The 23,688-nt window shown below is 40.3% G+C and overlaps 1 protein-coding gene across 1 annotated transcript in view; it reads right to left on the reverse strand.

The window, feature by feature from the left end:
* Positions 1–18,355, reverse strand: part of LOC120518494 (zinc finger protein 729-like) — a 28,678-nt gene extending 10,323 nt beyond the window's left edge. The window contains exon 1 of the mRNA XM_039741311.1: positions 18,219–18,355. The gene's annotated coding sequence lies outside the window, so the exon portion shown is untranslated. The remainder of the gene's footprint in view (positions 1–18,218) is intronic.
* Positions 18,356–23,688: the final 5,333 nt, after the last annotated feature.

Genomic DNA, 23,688 nt, shown 5'->3' on the forward strand with positions numbered 1-23,688 from the left:
TTTCACAGGCTGCTGGTACAACTCACTTTCTTTACGCTGACTGTTTTTGATGCTACAACTGCTGTGTTGATAGGCACTTTTATGTTTATTAACTCCATTACAGTCAAAGGTTGATTTTTAAATTTTGTGCACAACTTTGTCCTTCAAATTTCAGTGTATGTGCCACTGAAGTGGTGCCAGGGTTAGCTATGTTGCGACAGGCATCCAGAAAACAAAGTTCAAATCCCAGTCACGTGTCTACAAGAAGGCTGCATATTCTCTGCACATTTGTTTGTTTTTCTGAGGGTAATCCTGCTCTCCTCCCTCTCCCTCTGGAAAAATAGCTGGAACACTAACCTCACACAAAATTCTTCCCATGTGAATGGATTTGGGAGTTTAGCTGACTGTACCTTTCTTGCAAAGCTATTGTCACAGTATCTGGCCAACGGCAACCTTGAACTGCAATAAACTACTCAGAAAATGGACGAATGTGCGTTGAATTACTAGTTTAGCTCTGTTACAACATGCCAGTGAGTTTACTGGACACTCTTTTTTGTGAAATTTAATTTGTCCCCTCCTTGAGTTTTTCAACCCCTAAAAACAGGTGCCTCATGCATAATGCCATGCGTGGAATTCACACTAAAACATGGCGTACGGACAAAAGCAGAAATTTGTGTATGCAAAAAATAAATCCAGATGTATAAATCTGTGCACACACCAACTTCCACATTCTTCCGCTCCATAAATCCTGGTCAGCGTGAAAAGTAACACTCATGCACATCCCTGCGCCCCACGCCGTCTCCTCCCAGAATTACAACTCTTTGAATATGCAAATTAATATAAACAGCCTATTAAGTTTTGCATTCTGTGAAAAGACAATGGCAAAAGCACGGGGAAAAAGAAGAATTTCAGCGAATACCAAGTAAAGGCAAAGAAAAACGTACTATTTGTTAGTTTAAGCAGTGATATAAACAACAAAAGGAAGTTGAATGAGCGACAGAGTGGCGGAGAAACCCGAAAATTCAAGTTCAGAAACATGCATGGTGCCCGAAATAAATAAGTGGTCAGACATCAAAGTCAGCGTGAAAAGGCAAGTCATAGAAAAAATAAATAAAAAAAAGGACACTGTGGGAAAAAAAAGTTGAAATTTCCACTTTAATCACGTAGTTTATTTTGTCCTTAAAGTGGAACATCATAAACTTCATCTTAAAATCGTTTAATAGTTTCTCAAATCCCGTCATAACTGAAGTGGCATGTTAAATGCTTAGTTTTCCATGTGTTCTTCTATGTACTCTTATGTGTGTGAATCACTATGTGCTACTTAAACTGACAGGACACAGAATGCATTACAATCATGACATTACAGCTCTCTGAGCAATTTAAATACTAAGATGTATAAATATCATTTTCATGATGATAGTAATTAAAGCATTTATTAAACATTGAGGCATGTTGGCACAGTGGTAGCGACAAGCTGGCGCCCCTTCCACAGATTGTTCCTGCCTCCTGCAAGATGCTTGCTGCCCTATGCGTGATCGTTAAAATAATTTACTGCATTTACTGCATTACTGTCTCTTTTAAATGCACTAACCCCCGATTCCTGTCCTTCCTTTTCTTTCTCCAGATAACCAATCGCCACGCAATCAATTGTTTAATAAATGTCAAGCCATATGCAAGCATAGAACGCCAATTCTTCAAAACTTTTAAAAAACATTGAAATATCTTCGTAATACATGTTTAATTATTCCATCCATCTATCCATTCAGTGTCGCACCAGCCACAGCAAGAATACAGCGTGAGCCAAGAACAATCCCTGAATGGGTGCCAGTGCATCGCTACCACTGCCCACCGAATCCTTGCATATTTAATCATTAACAACATACATTATTTAAATGAAGTTAAACTATCTCTAACCTGCCCTTCTTAAGTAAAATTCTAGAGAAGGCAGTCATTATGCAGTTAAATGACCACCTCACTAAACCTGCTATTCTTGATAAATTTCAGTCGGGTTTTAGAACAAATCACAGCACAGAAACTGCACTCGTTAAAGTAGTCAATGACTTGCGGGTAAATGCAGACAGAGGCCACCTATCTGTTCTCATCCTCCTCGATCTGAGTGCTGCGTTTGACACCATTGATCACAATATTCTTAGAAATCGCCTTAGCCAATGGGTGGGCCTCTCTGGCAGGGTCTTAAATTGGTTTGAATCCTACCTGGCAGGGAGAAAATTCTTTGTGAGTTGTGGTAATCACATCTCAAAGATCCCTGATATCCAATATGGTGTTCCACAAGGCTCTATCCTGGGTCCGCTGCTCTTCTCAATCTACATGCTTCCGTTAGGTCAGATTATCTCAGGGCACAACGTGAGCTACCACAGCTATGCTGATGACACACAGCTGTACTTATCAATAGCACCTGATGACACTGACTCTCTCAATTCACTAACAATATGTCTTACTTGTGTTTCTAATTGGATGAGTAGTAATTTTCTCAAGCTAAATAAAGAGAAAACTGAAATCTTAGTGATTGGCAATAATTGATATAATGAGGTTATTAGAAATAAACTTGATGCATTAGGATTAAAAGTTAAGACGGAAGTAAAAAACTTAGGGGTAACTATAGAACTATCGCATATTCATCAGATCACTAGGACAGCATTTTTTCACTTAAGAAACACAGCAACAGTTAGACCTCTTATATCATTGAAAGATGCTGAGAAATTAATTGACGCTTTTGTTTTCAGTCACTTAGATTACTGTAACGCACTCCTCTCAGGACTACCCAAAAAAGACATAAATCAGTTACGAGTGCAGAATGCAGCTGGTAAAATCCTAACTAGGAAAAGAAAATCCAAGCACATCACCCCAGTTTTGATGTTACTACACTGGTCACCTGTGTCATTCAGAATTGACTTTAAAATCCTGCTTATGGTTTACAAAGCCTTAAATAACCTCGCTCCATCTTATATATCGGAATGCCTGACACATTATATTCCAAATCATCACCTTAGATCCTCAAATAAGTATCTCCTTACAATTTCAAAAGCTAAACTTAAAAGAAGAAGTGAGGCGGGCAGGCGGCCTTCCTCTGTTATGCACCTAAAATCTGGAATTGCCTGCCAATAGGAATTCACCAGGCTGATACAGTTAGAGCACTTTAAAACACTGCTGAGAACACATTAATTTACCATGGCCTTTTCATAACTTCACTTTAACTTAATCCTGATACTCTGTATGTTCAATTCTTCATAATAACTATTCATGGTGGCTCTAAAATCCGTACGGACCCCTACTCTCTCTTCTATTTCTTTTTCCGGTGTCTTTGTGGTGGCAGCCTGCGCCAACACCACCTACTCAAAGCATCCTGATGCTCAAACAATGATGGATGGATCAAAAGCCAGAAGTCTACGTGACCATCATCGTCCTTCCGTGAGAACCCTAAATACAAAGAGGACTATTTCACTTAAGTTAGGTAGAATGCCCAGAGGGGCCTGGGCGGTCTCATGGTCCCGAATCCCTACAGATTTTATTTTTTCTCTCCAGCAGTCTGGAGTTTTTTTTTTGTTTTTTCTGTCCACCCTGGCCATCGGACCCTACTCTTATTCTATGTTAATTAATGTTGACTTATTTTATTTCCTTACTGTGTCTTTTATTCTTCTATTCTTTAATATGTAAAGCACTTTGAGCTACATTTGTTTTGTATGTAAATGTGCTATATAAATAAATGTTGTTGTTGTTAAACATTTATTTGTATAGTGTAATTTATATACTTTGCTGCATTTCATCTTAAAAATTATATTAAGAGCTCCAAGAAGATAGCGCCTGGAAATCTAAATTGACTTAGTAGTCAGTCGTCATCATCTGTAAATACAGGCTCTCTTCTATTGAATTGAATTCATTTAATGTTATTGTATGGTACAATGAAATTTCAATATGCAAATCCTCCATAAACTTATTTTCCTATAAATTAGTAAAACAACAACAAGAATAATAACATTAGGATTAAAATAGCGAAAAATATACAATATGAAAGCATAAGTGGCTCAGGATGTGCAATATTACAACTGTAATGCAAGTTTCCAGTGAGGTAATTGTACTTATAAGTACAAGCAGTTCTACAGGAAGAATTTGATAGACTGATTGAGTGTGTTTAGCGCTCATGGGTTTAAAACTGTTTCTGAACCGTGAGATCTGTGCAGGAAACGCTGTGAAGCATTTGCCAAATGGGAGAAGTTCAAACAGACTGTGTGCATGGCTTAGGCAGCGTGTGCCAGAAGCCAAACCTCGATATTTCTCCCTGCTCTTGACACAACCCGCTGTAGAGCTTTCCGATCAGCTGCTGTATGGCTGTGATTCCACGCTCAGATCCAATGGGTTAAAATACTCATAGTGATACACTGAGAGTAACAACACTAAAGTGGCTATGGTATTTTAAATAGTTTAGCCATTACATGCACCATTATATGGTTACAGGTTGATTACAATCATGTGCCTTAAACTAATAAACGATATGTGGCAAATTTCAGTGTATTTGACAGCCGCGCCAGGGATGTGAATCTAAAAAATAAAGGGAAACCACACAGGAACAGTGCCACTGCTCTGACGCTGGGTGCCACCAGTTTGCAAAACCAAGCCGAGAACTTGCGTATGCAAGGGATTGAGCTGGCGCAAAAATGTGTGTGGCTTCACACCAAGTTTAGTGTTTATACATTGTGATGCGAGCGTGGAAATGAGCATACGTAACATTTCTGTGTGTATGCACCGTTTACACATGAGGCCTCTGGTCTGTGAACTTAAGAAATTTACAGTAATCAGGCAAAATTAAAAGAATACGTTCTCTCAGTCCCCCTTGTACCTCCCATAACCTTTAACAGTTAGATCTTCTGAACATGGTAGTTTTAACATTGGTGTCCTAATTAGAGTTATTAAGGATTAAATATTGCTTACATTAACAGCTTGAACTAAATAATCTTATTATTTTTATAGCTAAATGTAATTTGATTTGGGAAGTTCAATTAACTTTGCATGATTGCCTGATACAGACTTACCATGAGACATGTTGTTTAATCAAACAGACACACTGGTGTAGAATTTTACATCCAAGTACAGAACAGAACCCTTCAGTGAAAACAAAGTGCAGTAAACATAGCATGGTGTAATAGTGCACTGAAATGTACGGAGTACCACATACAAAACAAACATGCCACTTGCCAGGTCTGACTTCAGAAACCTACCATAATGGGAAAAGCTACCAGAGAGGGAAAAACGTTGAGGACTGGTGGTGAAATAAAATCCCAAAAAGGGGGTTTGCTATGATAGAAGAGTTCACTTTACCAATGAACATAGTTTACACCAAAGGTTTTCAGCAATTGCCTTAAACCAGGGGGCCAATGTCATAAATAATTACATTACACTGTGACCCTCTTCCAGTCACTTTTTCAAATAATGCTACTTGCCTACAGCTCCTTGTTTGCGACAAAGACCCCATTACTATCATTTCTATTGCCAATTACTTGATAACACCTTATATTTATTGCATAATCAACGCCATTCATGGTTGACAATATTTTTTAGCAACTTGCGGCTGCTGTATTTTGCTATTATTAGATGAAAACGCCCAGGCAGGAACAGACATCTTGTTAAGTGCAGCAAGGTGTCTGTTCTAAAGTAGTTTAAGTGTAGAAAAGCTCAATCTCTGCTCTTCTTGTATCAGCAGGTGTCATTGTTTCCCCAGATAAATGACTGGTGTCTACTTCCCTTGAACTGAGCAGCCTTGTTTTCCTGCTACCAGTATCTCAGTTTATCTTTCCTTGCCTTGAAATGTCTCACTTCTAAACTGACAGTCCATCATGTCTAAACTACTCCTCATTTATGACTTTATCACTTTTACTAAAATTGGCTTGCTTTGACGTAACAGAACCCTGGCACCATTCTCTTAATCTTGCCACCCAGGAAGTCTGATATTTCAGTTCGAATGGCTGCAGTGGTGATGCTTCACATCTTCTTCTTCTTCAACTGATTCAGTTCCTCTTTTTTCCATCTTACAGGTCCTTCAAATCATGCTGCTACTCATTTCTGTCCCTCTTGCTGTTATCTACCAATCACCTCACTCTGATTTTACTTGCTTCTGACAAATTTCTGTTCTTCTGTCTGAACTGTGCACCCGCACAGAAAACATTTTTTGTGACTTTAGCATACATATGGAAGGCCCTTCAGCTGTTCTATAGTTTGATTTTTTTCCTCTCCGTGACTTCTTGGGACTTACATGCTTATAAATCCCCCGATTACCCCCTAGACATCCTCAATTCAGAAGGCCATTTCTATATAAATACATTACCATTTATCTGAACTGTCTGCCATCTCTTCTAAGATTACCTAACCATCTTTGCCATCTCTCGCTTGCACTAATATCATCTACTACCTGTAGAGACTCCATTCCACTCCAAATATCTCCAGCCTCATAACCTTTTCTTCAAACTCCTCCTGCTTTTCATCCACTGCTGCTGAGGCCATAAAATTTTAGAACCCCACTGTGAGTTTGTAACAGATTACTTTGAAATTATAAACCACTAGCCAACAAGGCGTAGTATACGCCATATATAATTATTTATTGATGAGTGAACACTTCCTGAAAGACACAGTTGTCCAAATGGGGAGGGTTTGAGGATACAACTGTCAGTGAATGAAAAGATGGAACTCTGGAGAGAGCAACATACAGTGCTTCTTAAGAGCATGAGTTGTTTTGAAGCATTGCTGGCAATGTTCAAATTGCAGCATTCGTTCAGTGGAGAGTTTTTAAATGTGCAGTGAGATATCTCTGCAGTCAGAAGGTTTTGGAACAAATGGTGCACTGAAAGTCCTGTGTGGAATGTGTTTGTTCAATAGATGGCACCAGAAGGTTATCACATGTGTATTTGAGAGGCAAGAGAACTTTGTAATGCCCATGATCCAAAGGATTGTAAACTCGAGGAGAGGCATGACGACTTTCCCGGAAGTGAATGGAGATAGTAGCTGGAAGCATTTGGGACATCGCCACAATTTCTGCCTCGCCACCATAAACTCTGGACATGTTCATGTACTAAACGTATTGTTGAGCAGACTATATGACTATGCTTTCGTGATTAAGAACAACGGACAGCACGTCCGCGAAGTTATCCCAATGTTGGCAAACAAAGGTTACAGCCATGCTGCGAAGTTCGAGAGCAACACTTTCGTCGATGACATTTTTCCAGAATTATCGTTGGCGTTGGCCATGGTAGGCAAATGAACAGTCAACGTGGCTCACAGCTGTATGTGGACTGTAGCACAGACCAAAGTGAGTGAGGACACTTTGACTTTTTGGGGGCGGGCACATGAGCAAGCAGTGCGCATGCTTTGAGAGAGATGTTAGAAGCCTGTGGAGGGTGAGTGTTGGCGGGCGGGGCCTTGTCGTGCGTTCCCCATGATGTGGGAGGAGGGTTACAGTGGGCATTTGTGGCTTTTTCATGCGTAACCCATGGGCGGGGCTATGTGAGTCGGCGGTCGTAGCTCAACGTGGCTCAGAGGTGCATGTAGACTTTTGCACAGACGAAAGTGTCTGAGGCTGTGTTTGGCGAGTTGTTGTGTGCGGGCACATAAGCAGATAAGCAGGCTGGACGCGGGAGGATGGTTACAGTTGGTGTATCCCATGGCGCGGTAGGAGGGTTAGAGTTGGCAGGCAGGGCTCTAATGCATGCGGGGTGTGGCAGAGTGCACTGACTCTTTTCTCCCTTGCCTGTAGACCATCCCGGGGATTTCACCTGGATCACCTGACATCACTTCGGGACTGAGCCAATGGAAGTCGGCCACACCAGCTCCAGTCCCTCTGATGTCACCTCCGCTCTGAGCCAATGGTGGAAGACCACGTGCGATCCATCGACCTCACTTCCTGTCTCCCCTTTAAAACCTGCCCCTTTTCCTTTGTTTCTTTAGTCTTGTTTTGGACATGGCTGCCCCAACTCTTTATCTGTCAATGTCTCGTTCTTGTGACAGTGGCGTGCGATGGAGAAGTCCCGGAGGAGAAGGGGACAGGACCTGCAATATACCCAGGTGGGGCGTGCGGGGCCGAGTATTCAGGCGGGAGGGTGCCCGTGGTTCGGCGTGACCGGTGCGGGCTCCGCTCCCGGCACTCATAACTAGCCCATCTGGAGGGCCAGGGAGTGTGCGGGTGGGGCTCACAGAATTGGGCTGCCCTGGAGGGGGAGGCAAAGGGACTCAGTATGCTCTCTTGGGGAGAGTGCCTGCCTCCCTGCGAAACCAAAGCCCCATTTACCACCTAGGGGTGCCCCAGACTGGCAGGTGAATAAAATAAAAAATGGAGGTTGGACCCTGAGCGGCCAACCAACAAACAAGCCTGGTCCTTATGGGCAATGGTAGGGCATTGGCTACGGCCATTTGAAAACACGCCCTACCAAATAATAGAGCAGGTAGCTTGCTATCTGCTCCTGGAAGCGCTTCCCGTGGCTTCACCCAGCCGGTTTGGGGCGGCGGTTTAAGAACCTCGAGAGTGACGCTGGGCGGGAGGATGGTTACAGTTGGTGTATCCCATGGCGCATGCTGGAGCTGGCGAGAGGCTTGGACAGGCTCAATACCTGACCACACTTGACATGACGAAAGGGTACTGGCAGGTTCCTTTAGCGGACTCCGAAGGAAAAACGCGTAGGAGGGTTAGAGTTGGCAGGCAGGGCTCTATCGAGCGTATCCCATGGTCTTAGAGTTGGTGGGCGTGGCTCTCTGTCCTGTTTGCACTCACTGTCTGCCCTCTAGTGAATTATATATATATATATATATATATATATATATATATATATATATATATATATATATATATATATATATATATATATATATATATATAGATATTAAAGCTAAACCACTCCCTTCTGTAAGCAAGCTCACTCACAAATGAATTAAGTCAAACTTGACAGATAATAAACTTGCCACATTACACATAACAGAAAGAATAACAATAATTACAAAGCAATCATGCTACATCAGAGATAAACAAAACATGTCTCAATCATTTCTAAACAGTGTCTTTTGCAGAAATAATCTATGCTGGCCTAGAGTGATAACTGAACAAACAGCCAACAGGATTCTCCAGTAAAAGAAAAAAAACACCCTTGTAAGAACAAATCCAATGTCTCCAGATGTTCTTCCACATAAGCAAATAATACAAACTTGACCAACATCACTTTTTATCATGATCTAAAACAATCCTTCTTCCTGGGTGTCCATGAAATGCTTGCCTTACCTGCCCTAAAACTTGCTGTTACTCTCCTTCTGATCACTTTTTCCTCTGTTCTTAAGCCAATGCCATGTTTGAACCCTTATTACTTCTAGTTAAATTATAGAGGCTGCAAACAGACAAACTTCCAGGGTCAGGTTTTCCTTCTAAAACTACCTGAAGACACTATACAAGTGCAGGTAATCAAATAGCCAAGACAAAATACATAGCCCATTATGAAGTATTTTGTACGTTGGTAAGATCTTTGCAACAGTTGATGGAATAATCATATCCATTGTTCACAGAGGAACTAGAAAATGTGAAGACCCTTAGGTTGAAGAATGGCACATAAATCGTGAATATCTGGTTTTTCTTACTATAAATCAATCAATTAACATTTATTTATATAGCACATTTTCATACAAAAAAAAAATGTAGCTCAAAGTGCTTTACAAAATGAAGAATAGAAAAATAGAAGACACAATAAAAAATAAACCTAAGTTAACATTAATTAACATGGAATAAGTAAGGTCCGATGGCCAGGGTGGACAGAAAAAACAAAAAAAAACTCCAAAGGCTGGAGAAAAAAAATAAAATCTGTAGGGATTCCAGACCAAGAGACCGCCCAGTCCCCTCTATAAACAAACCTGTTCCTCACATGGACAATGCAACCATAGTGTTTTACTGAACACAACTGGCCAGAACCTGCAGCCTGAAACAAAGGGAGATCTTTTATCAGTTCTAGCTGCGCCTCTAGCTTTCATGGTGTAGGATCAATGCTCACCTCTTTCTCTCCTGCGAGTCACACCCATTTTATTGCTGTACCTACTTCTCTCCATCCTTTTTCTACCTTCATGGTTGTTTCCCTATCTGATGTTTCTGACCTTCTTTATCATTTCAGGCCAATCATCTGGCTACGTCGTCCTTTGCTAAGCCTTCTTCTCAAGTGTCCCGATGATGTTGTTTTCCTTCAAAACCAGACAGTTCATTTTTCTTCTGTTCCTGAACCTGGTAAAAGCAGTTCCTATTTTGAAGAAACTGTGCACCAATCTATTATATAGTAGAAGTTTAGTTTACAAGTAACTTCAAATCTGACATTTACAGCTAATCAAATTCATTATGTAGTGTAGCGCAATGTTCTTTTCTTTAGAAACTGCATGAAACAGGAAATACAAAGACCTAATAGTTAAGTCAAGAAATAGTTGTGCTATGGTTTACTTCTAATTTTTGGAGTTCTTATGACTTTCTGCTTTTGTCCATCTGCAAAGTCAGTGTGTACTTGTTTACCAGACATGACTGGTTTTTACTTGTACTGAGGGTAGAAACAGACTTCTAATCATGTGCAACTCCTAGCAAAAATTATGGAATCACTACATTTAGTGGATGTTTGTTCAGCTGGCTTACTTTGTTGCAAAAAAAAAAAAAAAAGAAGAAATCACAGAAATGACACAAAACTATTTTATTTAACAGCTGAACATTCTGCTATTGTAAACCATACCTCAAAAAAAATACAAATAAATGAAACTGGTGTAATTTATGACACCTCTTTTGTTCAGACCAAGTAGAGGAAAAAATAGTGAAATCATTAATCTAAAAACTTACAATTAGTACTTTGTTGCACCTCCTCTGGCTTTTATGATGGCCTGAGCATGGACTTCAATAATGAAAAATGTCCGAAACGTAGCATATTACAATAATCTAATCCAGAAGCCTTTCAGAAATTGGCTATGAAATAAACGGCTGGACAATGGTAGTACTGCAAAAGCAATAGAAGGATATTTTAGGAAACTTTTTCATCTGTGCCTCAAATGTCATCTGAATGTCAAAGATAACACCAAGGATATGTGCATACATGATGGATGACACCTGGAAATGACCAATCATGATTAACTGCGTTGTACGTGAAGGACAGTCAACTGAAGTAAAGTAAACTTCATGTGAGGGTTTGTTTGTTTTTTTAAAAAAAAAGAACAGGGGCATCAGCAAAGGTCTCAACTAGCGGGCAAGTGAGCATTAAAAGATTCAGCTTGCCCACAACGACCCATCGCAAGGCATTATGCAAACTGACTATGTCCCATTTGGTACTAATGTCATTCACAGATCAATTTCAGACATCAAGCGACCCAAAATGGGTCCCAAAAACCCACTGTTTAAAAAACACTCTTCTAGACACACAGGTAGTCACGTTTTTATACACTTCAACGAGCTGAAATCAAAATGTGAAAAAATCCTAACCAGGATATCTTCCTAAGAAATGTGTTTGCTCCAGTGAGATCCTCCCACTAAGTTGTTTCTTTAATTTTCCAAAATTCAAATGCACCTTACTGAGTGCATCCATCTTCTATAATGAAACTGTGCATGGCATGACAACGTGATGAAAACAACTCAACATGATCCCGACACTCCACAATCACACAGACATCTTTATACTGCGACTGTAGTATTGCTAGGGTCAGAGTCCTTCTCCCCTCCACCAAAGTAGCAATGTTCTCGTGTCTTCATTAACTCATGACCAGATTACTGCGTTTCTCTTTGTAAGGACACCCTCAAAGCATTAATCAACTGCACCATTCAAAACATTGACGTCAGAGAAATGTAACGGACCAAATCAAAAGAAAACATGTCCTCAAATGACATATAGCTAGCTCATTTACAACCATTATTACATTATGTTCAAAACAAAGTAATTTATTGCAACACACCAGGCTACCTGACCTCAGTCGCTGAATCTTAACAGCCTACCAGACAAATCAGTTCAGAAACTGGCCGTTTCTTTAATCATAAGGTTTATTTCGCAACTCAAGGTGAACTGCCATTGAGCATAAGAGCTCCACTGGCAGACGCCTGAAAATCTCTATGTGCATTAAAATCTTTATATTAATGAAAAATAGAGAAATGTTTAGTTATTACAGCAAAGTACTAATTAACTAACAACAGTAGTAGTCAATAGCCTGGGTGGTGTTCACATTACGGCCCATTCTAAAAACTACATTTCCCATCTACCCCCAGTCATAATCAGCAGATGTGGGGAGACTGCAAGCAAACAGGGTCGTCATCAAGACAAGCAAATAATCAATTAATAATCACTACTGTGCCGAGCAGTGCTTTTAATGATACAGCTCAAAGGAAAATGCACCACACTGCTGCATTCATGCAGACCCCATCCGTGAAGCAGCCAAATTCAATCAAGTTTCATGTTAGTCACCATCCCACAATTCAGTTTCTACTATACTACACCAAGCCTGTGAGCACACAGAGGTGTAGCACCACCGTTTATACAATTCAGGACGGAAATGTCACAGCACCTCGCATTATATAGTACTGTGGCATGCAAACCTTTAGGCACCTTTGCTTAAAATGTCATTTACTGTGAATAGTTAAGTGAGCAGAAGAGAAGATGAACTGATCACCGAAAGACAAAGTTAAAGATGACAATTTCAGCATTTTATGCAAGATTACTGTATTATTTTTTGTTTTGTACAATTTTACGGTGAAAAAAGGAAAGAAGCACCATGCAGACACGTGTGGACCCCAAGATATAGGAGGTCTCAGAACTTAATTAGCTTGTTCACAGTCATCGTTAGGAAACCCCAGGTGATGCAAACTGCAAAGCTGCATAAATTCTCTGACTCGTCAAACTTTGTCCCAACAATCAGCTGCCTGGCACTCTGAAAAATAAAAGAATTGATGCTCACAAAGCAGAAGGCGGCTACAAGAAGATAGCAAAGTATTTTCAGGTAGCCGTTTCCTCAGTTTGTAATGTCATTAAGAAATGTCAGTAAACAGGAATGGTGGAAGGAAAGTTGAGGTCTGGAAGACCAAGAAAACTTTCTGAAAGAACTGCATGTTGGATTGCTAGAAAGGCAAATAAAAAATCCTCTTTACTGCAAAAGACCTGCATGAAGATTTAGTACACTCTGGAGTGATGGTGCTCTGATCTACTGTGCGGCGACACCTGAACAAATACGACCTTCATGGTAGAGTCACCAGAAGAAAACCTTTCCTGCATCCTAGCCACAAAATGCAATGCCTCAAGCTTACAAATGAACATCTAAACAAGCCTGATGCATTTTCAAAATAAGTGCTGTGGACTGATGGAAGTCTAAATAGAAGTGTTTTGCCACAATGTGCAAAAGTGTGCTTGGAGATCAAAAAGGGGCCGAATTCCAGGAAAAGAACAAGTCTCTAACCATTAAACATGGCAGTGGATCGATCATGCTTTGGGCCTGCATTGGAGCCACTGGCAAGGGATCATGTCATTTGTAGAGGGAAGAATAGAGTCAAATAAATACCAACAAATTTTGGAAGGAAATATCAGACTATGTGTTTAAAAAAAAAAAAAAAAAAGGGGGGGGGGGGACGGGTCCTCCAACAAGACAATGATCCGAAACACACCTCAAAATCAACAATGGAAAACCTTAAAAACAGCAAGCTGACTGTTATGCCATGGCCCTTGTATTCCCCCAACCTTAACATCATTGAATATCTGTGGGGAGATCTCAAAAGAGGACTGCATGCAAGATGGCCTAAGAATCTTGCTGAATTAGAAGCCTTCTTCCAGGATGAATGGGCGACAATACCCCAAATAAGAACTGAAAGACTTCGTTGGCTACAAAAAGCATTTACAAGCTGCGATACGTGCCAAAGAGTTAGGGTTAAGCTTAGGGTGAATGATAAATAAGAAAAAGTAACCTTCCTTAAAATATTAAAGATATGAGTCATCTTTCATTTTTTGCCTTTTGATAATCAATGCATCTTCTGTTCACTTAACTAATAATCACAGTCACTGATAATTTAAGCAAGTGTGCCCAACCTTTTGCATGCCACTGTATGTTTAATGAAATATACTTTAAAAACATAATAAAATGAAAGAAAGTAAGACACTATAGCAGCAATAGAGCTCTAGTGCTGTGGAGTGTTGCCTCTGAATGAATGGCACAAAATAAAATTGTCCTGCATAAAAAATAACTGCAGACCCTCTTGTCTTAATGTGTTAAATATTTAACCGAGTACAACACACATTTGACTTGTAGAAAAAACACTGACGTCACAACCCCAATTCAAACAAACAACCAATTACCAGCTTATAACGATGCATGGTTCAGTAATTTAAAAATAAGAGATTATAAAAAATGGGGCAACATCTCTAGTCATGCCCAGCAGTAGCCTATGAGGTCAACTTTCAAAACCCAAAAAAGAAGCAGAAGGGCATTCATAGAATCAATACAATGAAAAATGAATATTGCTACAATTTTTTAAATGTTACAATCAATACTTTAAGATATTTTGATTCTTTTAACAACCCTACTCAGGCTCAGTCTGGGGGTTCACTGGGCTGCAGATTTTGTTCCAATGCATCAGTCCTTCATTTTACCTGAAAATGATCTTATTGCTTAATTAGCATGTGATTTAAAAGAAGCTACAGTAGCTGAGTTGCCAGGGTACAAACTACACATGACCAAGCTCTATATCCTTAAACATGTTTAATTTAGTACATAACTTTTTTAGCATTGGGAAATGTCTTTGTATTTAATATTTTTGTTCTTCCTTTTGGGGAAAAGAACTCTAAATTTCATTACATTTCAGACAATACAGCAGCACCTGGGGCAGCGGGGTTAGGACAAAGATAGTAAGAGAAAGTGCATCATAAACATAGAATGTAAAGGATTAAAGTCCAACCTCAATTTACTGGTTGAAAGGCATGTGAGTAAACCACTCCACAACCATCAAGCCTTACACGGTGCTGTTTGTCTCTTGACAGATCACACTGGAGGATTTCTTGCCACTCTTTTGGCTCCACATTCCCTCAAGCCCCTGAGCTGGCCCTGTTTCACTCGTCATTCCCCCCAAATGGAGGGCGTTCAAAGCCCAAAGTTATACCGTAATAACCTACATTTTGGGGAGAAATCTGAAAAACAAAGTTGTGTATGAAGAACTACCAGAGGCTCTGCTGTACAAACAACTGTGACAATAAGTGAAGTGGCCACTGCACCAAAGTACAGTGAATTGTGGAAGGCTGCAGTCACCTCAGTGTCCGTCACTAGGAAATTATGGCTTCATTTACTAGAAGACTCAGAAAACCAGAATGAAAATGGTAGCAATGAAAAAAATTATGAAAAAGATAAAAAATAAAAACAAAAAAGACCCAGTAAATTATTATCATACATAGAGACCTTCAATATTTCAATAAAATTTAGAAAAGCAGTTTTGAAATTTCTGGACTGACACCGAGACACAGAAAAAAGAAAACAGCGGCTTCCTTAACTAACGCAGGAGTCCAATGAAAAGACGAAAACCTGCAGCCACCTGGGGATCCCAGGAAAGAACATGAGAAACACGGGTGCAAAATAAAGTAAAAATAGGATTACGTCTATTGGCTATAGAAGTGTGACTAGCAACCGGAATACTTTGTGTGCAGCCAAGAATAATGGCAATAAATGAATAAAATGGAGTGGTGTCCTCTTCAGCTTGCCCTGTATGACAATCGCTCCATGTTCCTGCTCAACCTATAAGATTCCATGTCAGTGGTACCCAAACTCAGTCCGAAGGGAAACCTGTGACTGGAGGTTTTTCATTCAAACAAATTTCAAAACCAATGTGTCATTCATAACTACCACTGATCTCGTTGATATGAGGACCTCTCCAATTTAATCTCTTAGGAATCCGGAAATATTTTGTTTTGTTGTCAAACCTTCAGATGCTTGCATGTCTTTTTCTACTGACTTTGCTCCCTTAATTGTATTCAAATACTGAAAACACTGAATGCTAAAGTAAATCAATGACTTCACTGTCATGTCACATCAGCACAGTTTAAGAAGCCGAATCTAATACTAGTGACATCTGCCTAGACATACGAGGTGTGGGAGAAAAGTAATGAGACTGTTTTTTTATTTACCAAAGTTTTTATTTTTTTTTTAAACATCAATGTTATCCCCTTCAAAGTAGTTCCCTTGGGCAGCTACACACCGATGGAGACGTTGTTCCCACTGTTGGTAGCAGCGCTGGAAGTCTTCAACCGGTATGGTCTTCAGCATGTCCGTTACACTCTTTTGGATGTTTTCTAAAGTCCCGAAATGACGTCCTTTGAGGACATTTTTCAGTTTAGGAAAAAGTCACACAGACTGAGGTCAGGTGAATAAGGGGCTCGGGAACCACAGGAATGCCGTTTGAGGTCAAACATTCTGTTATGAGAGGGCAGTTTTTCAACACCATTTTGGCACAGACCTTTCGCATGTGCAAATGTTCAGTCAAAATTTGATGAACGGTAAATCTGTTCAAATTTAATTGTTCACTCAACATTCTTAATGTTAAACAATGGTCTGATCTCACAAGAGTGTTCACACGTTCGATGTTTTCATTGGTTTTCGAAGTTGAAGTCCTCCCTGAACGATGTTCATCTTCAACGTGTTTTCTGCCTTCCAAAAATGATTTGTGCCAGCGAAAAACTTGAGCTCGGGATAAAGAATGTTTCCCATAGGCCTGTTTTAACTTTTCAAACGTCACACTTGCCGTTTAATGGCACAACGTTGCTCCAAATTCCGCTGTTCCATTTTGCGTGACGCACAACCAAAAACACAACTTCGCTAATAGCAGTCACAAAAATCACGTAATTAACGAAAGGAGGAGAAACTCGCACTGAGCTATGGGAGGGTACTGATACACGTGCTCTATCAAGGACAACAGCGCAGTGTTGCCAGTCTCATTACTTTTCTGCCACACCTCGTATAGTGGGCTATGTATGCGCAGTTCACTACATTACATGGAAAAATGAAGGTCTGGGTCTCTTCCTTTTAGTGTGCCTCGAAGGATCCCGCATACATGATAGCTTTACAGCACGTTCGTGGTGTAGTAAAGGCTACATTCCCAAAGGTTTTATGGGTCTTGGTTTTTAGGCAAGTTAGGAATGCCGCCTTGTCCATGAGCCCGTTTACACAGAAAGAGCTGCACCATAATTGCTCCGAAACAAAATGGACTCGGTGAAGAACAGAGGAGACTGAGTGCATGCTTGGACAGTGGAATAGATTTGTCGAAACAACATGAGCTCTGCAGCTCTCAGAATGACATTTACTGTAAATGCAAAACACCTCGTGCTTGAGAGAGGACCACCACAGTCCTCAAGAGGGAGGCCTATAAGTTGAGAACATGCAAGTACTTCATCTGAGGGGGCTGCACCATGCAAACAATGTGTCCCAAAAAAGAAAGAGAAAACAGAGAAAGCAAAAAATGCAGTTCAATATAAAAGTAGGTAGGATGTGCCCACCATTTTACAGGCTGAATATAAACCCATGCCTTGTACCAGTGTTCCTTTTGGCAGTGACCTCATGAGGGGAGAAATGAGCCAGCTTATAGTCCAGACAGTGACTTGAAGGTGGCAAACAAATAAAGTTGAAGAAAGGTACAAGGTGGAGAACAGGTGATGGGGACGTACTTCTACGTGCTTGTGAAACTAGCAAAAAAAAAAAACCATGCGACTACCTCCAGGCCTGAACATGAAAACCACAGCCCAACATAAACGAGATCCTGAGGGGCATGTCTGGCATCGACTTGGGGCGCCAACGTGGTCTCTGCACGCACGTGACAACACCTATGGTGTCACCTCCTAGCACTTGCACGGGAGTCCCGCTCCGTCACCCGTCCCAGTCTCGCATTCACAAGTCGCGAGCCGTCCGTTTTCCGATACCACGGCCCTGCTAGAATGAAATCGGGAATTGACACACGCGAGCAGCGCTCTTCGTCTGTGTGTTTAAAAGGTGGTCGTGAGCTCTAATCTCAGATTAAACAAAAGAATACATCCATTCTCATAATGTACTATTTAACGGCGAAAACTGAAAACTAGCACGGTTTGAACGTGACATATGTTAACACGATAACCAATATATTATTACATGAATTATCAGTAAGATTAATAACGCAATAGTTTAAGATGACACATAATTGAAACAAAAGAAAAAAATCATCCTACACCTTCAAAAACAGATGCAAATAGAAAAAATACCTTTTACTGACAAACTTCTACCACTGCCTCAAATAACAGCAACACTTAAAACCAGGCATGAGCAGCACAGTATCATTTATTTGTCCATTGGGCACTTCCGGAAGCACTCGTCTGCCAACGTTGTGGGCTCTTTACAGTACGTGTGGAAACAAAGTCTTATCTCTTTAGTTCCACCAGATGAAATTTATAACTACGCCGAGTCGACTTTGTCACAAACAAAGTGGCGCAACGTTTGTGGCAAGCATATGAATAAGGGAAGGGTATCCAAATTCGCCGTTTTCTTCCACATTACACGCGACAACTTAATAATTAGAAGGCACAACACGTCGTCTCGTTAAACTCTGCGCTAACGAAGACAAAGGCGCAACGTGCGATTGTCTCTTTAAATGACGGAAGATTTTACTCCAATGCGCTTTAAAAATTGTAAACAAAGCTAGCAAATGATTAAGAAATGGGAGAATATCGTTCTCTATCCTCTGCCTATAGAGGCTGTAAAGTAATGACAAATTGTTTGGTTTTAGTTTGTGGATATAATTTAATACCTTATAGACGCAAGAGCCGTATGTTATCAAGTTTAACGTGAGCTCTCATGATACCGAATGAATACTTCAACAGGTGCTGCACGAATGTCGTTGAATTCGCTTCACTCCACGCCACTGCTAAAGCCGCGTCAGCTAAATTACGTCTTCAGTGTCTTGCGTGCTCACTTCATTTAATTTATTTAACTCATTGCAGAGATCCAGCTAAGGCATGAAAGCAAATCACGGCGGTCACGTCATCTGCGCTTAAAAGTGACTTGCACGTGTATATTGTATGGGGGTTATTTTCTGCAAAAATGAAAATGCAATCTCTCTTTTGCAATTTTATTTTCAAAGTCTGCACACAAGAATGCTGCAAAAATTAAAATGAAATAAACCCATTTGCAAGTTCATTTTCAGCCTGGACTGCTATGAAGCTGCAAAAATGTAAAGTAAAACTCTATTTCTACTTTGCGTTTTAATTTTCAAGTTCTCAACATACATGCAACACGGGTCAATGGGCCGGGCTTTCCACCTCGGTTTCCTACAATTCTTTGTCCTTCGTAGCTGATCGATAGAACATAGACATAGAATTACTAGACGCCGCATGACCAGCAGCATCGTACGTCAACGTCGCCGCCATATTGTGAGTGGCACTGCTGTGGAGTGAAGTAATGGATAAAGATGCCTCACGCATGTGCTGCTTGGGATTGTACAAACCGCTGTACGCTCCAAACCAGATCCGGGGGATTACATTTCATAGGTAAGCCTGTACAATTGTTTTGGTTATATTTGTCCATTAGATAGTTCCTCGTGCTTTCAAACACACAGTTGTACATCCAATCTTGAAAAAACCTGATCTTGACCCTGCCGTTCTCTCTAATCTTCGTCCAATCTCCAAACTACCTTTCTTGTCAAAAATACTCAAAAAAGTAGTTTATTAAGTTTATGAGCAATTAACTCATCACCTACAGGACCATCAGGTAATGGACCTTTTTCAGTCAGGCTTTAGGCCCAAACTCAGCACAGAAACCGCACATTTACGTGTCCTAAATGATGTCCTTTCGGCATTGGACTCAGGACTACACGTGATTATGGTTCTTCTCGATTTATCTGCTGCCTTCGACACAATCGACCACGACATCATGGTCTCCCGACTCGAATCCTGGGCTGGTGTATCTGGCTTAGCCCTCGAATGGTTCAGGTCCTATTTCTGCAACAGAACTCTTAGAGTCATGCTAGACGATTTTTCATCTGAATCAGTCCCACTCCCATGTGGGGTCCCTCAGGGTTCCATTTTAGGGCCACTACTTTTTTCAATTTATATCCTGCCTTTAGGTGCAATTTTTAGAAAACATGCAATTTCATATCACCTATATGCTGACGACTGCCAAATTTATTTTTCCCTCAAGCCAACTGACTCCACCAAACCTCTCCTCGACTGTCTATCTGACATTAAGGACTGGTTGGCTGTAAACTTTCTTCACCTGAACGATTCAAAAACCGAGGTCATTGTTTTAGTCCTGACTGCAAACAAACTCCACCCCTTGGCCTCGACTCTTTTCCCATTCCAGTAACGTCTTCTGTCTCCAATCTTGGAATCAAAATGGATACGGTCCTGAAAATGGATGCTCAAGTCAATAGCACAGTAAAATCCTGCTATTTCCATCTTAGGCGAATCGCCAAACTCACGCCTCTTCTGTCTAACCACCTCCTGGAATCAGTAATTCATGCATTCATTACATCCCGGCTCGACTACTCAAATTCCTGCCTATATGGTATCAGTAAGGCCACTCTTTCTAGACTCCAACTGGCTCAAAATGCGGCTGCAAGGCTTCTAACTGGAAGCAGCAGAAGCCAACACATTACGCCAATTTTAAAAACCCTACACTGGCTGCCGGTTAGATTCAGAATTGATTTTAAGATACTCCTCTTAACCTATAAGGCACTAAACGGTCTAGCCCCCGCATATTTGAGTGTCTTGCTCCATCCTCACAATCCTCTTCGTGTTCTTAGATCCGCAGATCAGTTGCTCCTAACTGTTCCCATGGCACGTTTTAAAGCTCGTGGTGAAAGGGCTTTTTCCGTCTGTGCTCCCAGGCTCTGGAACTCCCTACCTTTAGTGGTTAGAAAAGCCACCTCAGTCGCCTCATTTAAATCACGCCTAAAAACACACTTCTTCACATTGGCTTTTACTTCTTAACCTGTCCCATTTCCACTTGTTTCTTCCTATTTCCCTATTTTATTGGGTCCTCTGGCCTGTTTTTAGTATCTCTGTTTTAATTTCTCTCTTAATTTTTGTGTTTAATATTTTGTTTTTAGTCTTGCTTCTTTTTAACTGTACAGCGCTTCGGTCAGTTGTAATGCTGTGTTTTTAAGCGCTCAACAAATAAAAATGGTATGGTATGGTAGAAAATCCCGTTTTATGCTCTTAACTTTAGCTAAGGCAGGCTAAGCTAGCAAAGCTATGCATGTATGTGCGGAAGTGAGCCTCCAAACAATGTTTTGGCTAAACGTATTTGGTCACTAACTATGTAGATTGTTGTGAGCTGTTAACATTTCTAAAACTTCAAAGGTTTCCCAAAGAAATCCACCTCAAGAAGCAGTGGGAGGTCAGGTAGCTCTTAGAGAGGATTTTGAGAAAACTGTCCTGTGACGTGTGCCATGCTAGTTTGGTAACAGATACTGAACCGGCATCATATGATCAAAGCTACCACTCGCTAACATTAAAAAAACAAAGGAGGTTTGATGATTCCTTCTGAGGGTCCAGTCAAGGTGGTCAAAGTAGCTGAGCGTGTTATCTGACAGTTGACATGAGGGCAAGCTGTCAGTGGATCTTTGATCTCATGTCTTTAGTTGTGTCTGTCTTCCACAAACTAAGGCTGCACCATATTGCTATGTAAGACGGTTCTGTTTCAAGGATTTTAGATCCTATCCTGTATATATTTAAGTAACCTCATTGTGTGTGTGTGTGTGTGGGAGAGAGAGATTGAGAGAGGAACGAGTGAAATGTTTTCAGAAATTATTAAGCCCATTTGTATACAATAAAATTGTTTATTTTTGTCATTGAGTGGATCATTTCACTGTTAAAAGAAAGACCAGACTGCCGGTTACAGTCTTACTATTTTGACTTTCAGACATTAGTCAAGTTTTTGTCTCAATAATTATTAATAATACTACTAATAATAATACATTTTATTTAATAGGCGCCTTTCTTAGCACTCAAGGTCACCTTGCAATAAAATTAAACAACATTAGTAAAATTAAAACAAGAGAATGATAAATCAAAAAGCAATAATTAGCAAACAAACATCGATAACTGGCAGTAACGTTACTGCAAAATTCACAATTGGTATGCCAGTTTGAAAAGTTTTGAGGGCAGTTTTAAAATGTGTTATTGAATCGAGCTGATGGATATGAGAGGGAAGACAATTCCCGAGCTCGAGCTGCCATAGCACTGAGTCTGACGTCTGGGACAGAAAGTCGAGCTGCAGATGAGGATCAGAGTGAGCGAGAGGAGTGTCAGTCTGGAGGAGATCAGCGAGGTGTGGAGAGCTTTAAATGTCAAGAGCAGGATTGTGTATCGTATTCTGTAGTTAACAGGGAGCCAGTGAAGTTGACAGAGAATCAGTGTAATATGCTCAGTGGATTTACAACAGCAGGTTATTATCCTGGCAGCAGAATATGGAAGAAGTTGTAAGTGACGGATACGTTTTTGTGGGATGTCAGACAGAATAGCATTACAGTGATCTATACGTGAGGTGACTTGGGCATTAATCAATATTTCAGTACTGTGTTGTGTAAGAACAGGACAAAGTTTAGAAATGTTTCAGAGATGGAAGAAGGCAGTCTGAGAAATGTTACTTATATGGGAGGAATTATTTAATAATAATAATAATAATAATTAATTGCTATTATTAGTGTATAAATGGATATAAATAATTGCATTTAAACGATTTGCCAAAATCTGTTGTATGTAAATGATACTGTTTAAAATGTTATTGTTTTTTCATCAGAAAACCCGGTTTCCACATCTACCTGTATTAGTTTAATGGCACTTTTGCTATTTGCAATATGGCGGACATGCTGACGTATCGTGTCGACTGGGCAACACAGTGAATGTGGCGTCTATCTCTATATGTCTATATATGCGATAGAATGCTTCTCACTTCGACTGTGTTTAATTCATGTGATTTTGATCTTTTCATCCCCATACTGTGAGCCTCAAAGCGAAATCGTCTCACGAAATCGGAAGATCATGCATAATTGTAGTTTTGAAGTAATTAATGTGCAATTTAATTACAATATTTATCATGACAGAAATTAGCCAGTTTTGTCGTGTGGTGGGTGCGGCAATGCAACGTACCAGTGCATGCGCCCCAACCTGACCTGCAATGCCTGTGTTGGTGAGCTATTTCTCTTGGCTGTACCAGTTTCTACTTAAAACTCAAATTCCTAACTGTATTTTGAAAACTGCTGAAATCTGCCCTGGTTGTAGCCAAAGCTTTGCTTTTCTATCTGATCTGAGTCATTTTGGGGCATATTACCAACATACAGATAATCAGCTTCAATTTATAGTTGATATCTTTAGTAATTGAATGATTATGTTCTGGTAATGCATGAAATAAAACTGACAACAATGAATTTATAAAATCCATATAAAGTTACAAGGTGTTTACTTTTATATCATAGTGTTGAATGGTGCTTGCTAGCGCTGACCCAATGAATTCATGCTTACACTGTAAAAAAATAACTAAAGGAAAGTTTCCTCAATGCGCCTGGGCCTTCTTGTTCATCAACTTTTTAAAATTTCTTTCACTTCTTCGTGCCTGCTTTGGGTTCCACTGAGCGCTCCTGGCTTGTTGCTCTCTCTGCTGGAAAAGGAATTGTGCTTGGCTGCAGCCAGTTATTTTCACAACTGGTATGTCATCATTGTCAATCTACTACTGGAG

This window comes from Polypterus senegalus, chromosome 18 (genome assembly GCF_016835505.1).
Source record: "Polypterus senegalus isolate Bchr_013 chromosome 18, ASM1683550v1, whole genome shotgun sequence".
Classification (NCBI taxonomy): domain Eukaryota; kingdom Metazoa; phylum Chordata; class Cladistia; order Polypteriformes; family Polypteridae; genus Polypterus; species Polypterus senegalus.